This window comes from Euprymna scolopes, chromosome 2 (genome assembly GCF_053919585.1).
Source record: "Euprymna scolopes isolate OS-2025 chromosome 2, ASM5391958v1, whole genome shotgun sequence".
In the NCBI taxonomy this organism is placed as follows: Eukaryota; Metazoa; Mollusca; class Cephalopoda; order Sepiida; family Sepiolidae; genus Euprymna; species Euprymna scolopes.
In genome coordinates this window covers 47,888,411-47,893,834 of record NC_136483.1, presented here as the reverse complement: position 1 = coordinate 47,893,834, position 5,424 = coordinate 47,888,411, and the positions used below count along the sequence as shown (strand labels likewise).

The 5,424-nt window shown below is 31.2% G+C and overlaps 1 non-coding gene across 1 annotated transcript; it reads right to left on the bottom strand.

Annotated features, from left to right (window-relative positions):
* Window positions 1-1,680: 1,680 nt before the first annotated feature.
* Window positions 1,681-1,753, bottom strand: Trnar-acg (transfer RNA arginine (anticodon ACG)). Its single transcript has one exon. It is a non-coding gene; the product is annotated as a tRNA-Arg (tRNA).
* Window positions 1,754-5,424: the final 3,671 nt, after the last annotated feature.

Here is a 5,424-nt window from a genome sequence, read left to right as displayed (position 1 = left end):
TTTAACTTTTATTGTTTGGGGCTCGAATCAAATTAAAATGTTTTATCCATGTCCAAGTAACCTAATTTTAATCGCTGAAGTGTTTAGACACAAAATTGGTGGAGGAGTTTAGTAGAGTTTTCAAAAGTAAAATTCTTGAACTTTAAGCGCTTAACAGCCAAATTTCTGGCCGAAAACCGATTATAAAGATTTTCTCCAATCTTAATAACCTTTATATCAAATCTTGAGTATGTAAACTAAAAATTGACAGAGTTATTTGGAAGGGAAATGTACATACACAGACACACAGGGAGACAATTTCACTTTTAGAGATATATGAATATTATATAATCTAAATTTATTGTTTTCTAGAGGGTTAGTAACCAATGAATTTTATCGAGTTTAATCCAGGAGTGCTCAGTATCGAAGTTGAGCAGGGTATACCCTTTATTTATTTTTACATACACAGTAATATGTAGCTACATAGTTAAGAGCATGTTCCGCTCAGCTTGTTATCAGTTGGAGACCTCTTCAAGCGATACAGCGTATAGGAAAGGCAAGTTTAGCAATGAGTTGTATCGCTTGAAGGAATCTCTAGTTACTGGTAACTAGCAGACCGAAACATGCTCATGACTGTGTAGCAACATATTACTGCTTATGTAAAAACAAATAAAGAGTATATATTATATTATATGAAACATATTATATATATATATATATATGCATAGATCATCGTAAAACGATTAGATCACTGTCTGACTGACCTAAAGAACATTTAAAAAATTAAAATGTTTAAATTCAACGGTATTTCACGCGGTTTATGGTAGCCGAATGGATAGGTCTTTGCTAATCGAGCCAGAGATGTCTTGTATTGCCGAATTACAATCATTCGACTGGTGTTAATCGTGACACTATGCACTAAATATTCCCGAAAGGATGAAACAATTATTAAAGTAAAAAAAATTATATATATATATATATATATATATATATATATATAACTCATAACCTTGAAATCACTAATCTAGAAGCATACTTGGACTTTTGACATTATTATATACGAGAGCGTCCCTTCCTCGTGAGTTAAATTAAGGATTATTCAAAATTTCGTGAAGATTCCCGAGTTCGACACAAAAATTCCAGAGTTCGACAAGAACGTCAGAAGCTATATCGATCAGAACATTGTGAAAATAACACTCAAAATTAAAACTGTAGTTCGAAGAATTCAAACAATCAGAAAAAAATAATACCACAAGATGATCGTTTTCAAATCCAATTTAAACAAATTCTTGTTGAACCCCATTCTTACACAAAATTTTACCCACTCACCATCATCATTAGCAATCATTACAGTGAGATTTCGCCATCCATTTAATTGTTAACCTTATGTGGCCTTTATGACTTGATAATTGATGAAATCTTAGGATAAAAAAAAATTAAAAACACATTTTTATTAAGATTATCAAAAACTTTCTATTTTCTTTTAGAATAGCGGCTGCGACGTGTCGGCACACACAACGCCAAGTCAAACACTAAATCGAGTACACTCAACATCAAGTATACTCAACATCGTTATACCATCAATGCTTTCCTTGTGAACTCCCATATGCGCAAAACAAAATTAATAAAAAAGCCAAAATACCCTAACAAAGGATAAGGATAATGAGTAAACAGTGGATAAAATGATGATTAAAATTCTTACGAACTTGCCAGGATTCGAACCCGGAATCTTCTGATCCGTAGTCAGACACGTTTTCCTTTGCGCCACAAGTCCTATCCGTATGCTGAAAAATGTTACCGTGAATGTATACAAACAGTGCTAAATTCACTTGACATGGGCGGAACCTTTTCCAACAATTGAACGAAACGGCCCCCAAACCTTTATTTCGGGCTTTTTGTGTGACTCGGCGTTGTTCGTTACGAACTATATATAGATAAGGACAATCTAGGGACTCACACTTTTCAGGGGGAAAAGAATTTTTTCAAGTCGGTGCATCCGTTCGAAAGTTTACTTGTTATATATATACACACACACGCATAAATAAATAAACATTTGGAATTTCATTGTTAGTATATATATATATATATATATATATATATATATATATACATATATATACATATACATATATATATATTATATGGTATGTATGTATTAGATATATATTGTATATATATATGTTATATGGTATGTATATATTATATATATTATATATATCATATATATATAATATATTTTATATGGTATGCATATTTTATATATATCATATATACACTATACATACATATATATATATATATTATTCAAAGAAGTAATGTTGAATAGCACTGGGTTTTCTAAATTAATGAGCTTTTTTTTTTAATTTCTCAATTTTCGAATTGTCGTTCATATTTCTCGAAAACCTGTGCAAGAAAGTTCCATAGTCGTATTGGTCCATCTGTTTTCTTTTTAGAGTGGTGTTTGACTGAGTTTCAACAAGCATTTTCAGACAATTTTGATTATTGTTTATTTAAAATATTGATGCTTTCATGATCTTTAATTGAACTGTTGTTTTAAGTTCTTTAACTAGTGAAGCGTCCGGTGTGAAAAAATAAATGTAGGATTTTTTGTCAATTTAACGTGTAAATAGAGAAACTAAATGACCAGTTAAAAAAAAAAAACAACTCCACTTATGTATTAAATTTTTAAAAATGGCATTCCATTTTTGGACGTTTTCATAGACCCCAGCAAAAATGAATTCATTACTTCTACGTATAAAAAGACTAACGGTACCTATTCCCGTATCTTAAACTTCAAGAGTGAATGTTCCTACCGATACAAGATCGCAATTATAAAAAAAGAAAAATGATTAATCGAGCCAAATTGATCTCCTCAAATAAAAAAAAAAACTATTCTACAGCGAATGCAATTCTCTACCTATATAAGAGCCAGGTACGTCCAAGGATGGAGTATTGCTGTAACATCTAGACAGGAGCTGCTAGAAAGATATTATCCCGCTTTGACAGAGTTCAAAGTAGACTTCAGAGCCTAGTGGGAGATGCCCTTTTCTCTTCCCTGCAACCTCTTTCTCACAGAAGAGACATTGCGAGCCTTTATCGTTATTTTCATGACAAGTGCTCGTCTGAGCTCCAATCTATGGTTCCCCTCGCTAAACATTCACGAGTAACACTCGTCTATTTGCAAACACCATCAATAGTTTCCCCAATCTTTATCTCCGCTTAGACCTAAACATGGATTCCATGAACAGAGCTTCTTTCTTAGAACTGCACCCCCGTGGAACTCTCTTCCATTTGTGTGCTTTCCAGTTGGCTACAATCTGGTCGTCTTTAAGTCCAATGTAAACACATTCTTGATAAGCTATTTCCTTGAAGTAATCCAACTTACCAAATTTACACATCTAACGATTACTACAATATTGCCCCTTTGACTACTGTACACTCTTTAACCCTTATACTCGAGTGAACTGTAGGTCTTGATAAGTGATGATCCCTTTGTAAAAGTCTTTATTAATAACCACTTCCCCAATTTATTAGTAGAAAAATAAATTAAACTAACAATTAGAAACCTAGACCAAACTAATAACAACCGAATTAACAATCCCCACCCCATCAATATATTCTATCGCAACCAGCTACACAACAACTTTAAATCAGATGAAAAAGTACTACGGATCCCAGTCAATAATAAAATCTGTTTTATCATCCACTATGAGAAAGTAACAACTGCTAAACTTATAATTAAAAAACAATACTTTCCGGGCAACAAAATCAGTCGATGAAACAAATGCAGTCTTCCAATTTAAATGCCCCTTGAATGAATTCATATCCAAAACCAGTAGCTACATAAGACACACGACTAATACATTGTTCAAACGATAGACCTTACACCTGTCCAATATATCTATATATATATATATATATGTTAGAATGTAAAGATATAAATTATTATTAAGAAAAATAATGGCAAAGTTTGTACACTTGTAAATCACACATTTAAACCCATTGTACATTTATTTCATCCACGTTGTTAACACGTTTTTATTAAAAAATAATTTTAACTGAAACATAGATACGCATCCAGATTTTAAATAAACAATAATAAAAACTGACTAAAGACCGCTGTTGAAACTCAGTCGAAATTACTTATAAACAAAAAAAAAAAAAAAAAAAAGAAAGAAAAAAAAACCGGATGGACCAATACGACTATGGAACCATCTTGCACAGATTCAACCGAGAAATAAGAACGTCAATTCGAAAGATTGAAAACTTCCGAAAAAGATCTTTATTCAAGAACACTCCGTGCCATTCAACAATACTTGGCTGAATCAAAACATGCTGCCTAAATACACATTATATATATATATATATATATATATATATATATATATATATATATATATATATATATATATATATATACTAGCAAAAGTACCCGTCATTGACTGGGTTCAAAAGCAGCCTACAGAAAATGGACTGATTTATGAAAGTATGATAGGTTATGAAAAGGAAGGGTTGTAAAGAGATAGCTTCGAATTTGGGGGTACCAAAACCAAAGCAAATATGATGAAAGTAAAAATAAAATAGATAAACCCCATAATTTATTATACCATACCTGTTCACACTGAAACACTTATCACAATATAATGTGGATCTATATTAAAAAAAAAGACCTTGTTAAACTTTGTGACATATTTCCATTCTATGAAGGTCAGGCTCGAACGAACGCCCCATAATTTTATTATCAAAGTATATTACGCAGATAGATATGAAAAGTCTTTATTAAAGTTTGTGCCTATTTCAATTCTATAGAGGCCAGGCGCGAACACAGACCTCACAATTTTATCATACCATCCTTATTTAAGTTAAAACATAGTTATCAAAGTATTATTATGTACATATATATCAAAAACACTTGTAAACGTTTTTTTTTAATTTTTAAATTTTTTATTACCATACTGTGTAAACCAGGCGCGTACGCAAACCCCACAATTTTAATGAATCATCATTATGCCAGATCAAACATACCCATTTATGTGTCTCGATGCATCCTCTCTCATTATATGTGATCAGTTTTCTATAATAGTCAACCATATAGGGGCCTATTCGTGACAAGACGCACACACAGACGTTCAGCTTTATATTATAGATAGATATATAGACGAATGGAGGGATACATAGATAGATAGATAGATAGATAGATAGATAGAGATATGTGTTATATATATATATATATATATATATATATATATATATATTGAAATTTGGTTGCGAACGGAATTAGTTGTGGGGGTTTGAATGCGTCTCGATTCATTCAATTTCGGACTTAAGCATATATTCAATAACTACCGAGGTTGAATGATATATATATATATATATATATATATATATATATATATATATATATATATATCATTCAACCTCGATAGTTATTGAATATATATATAT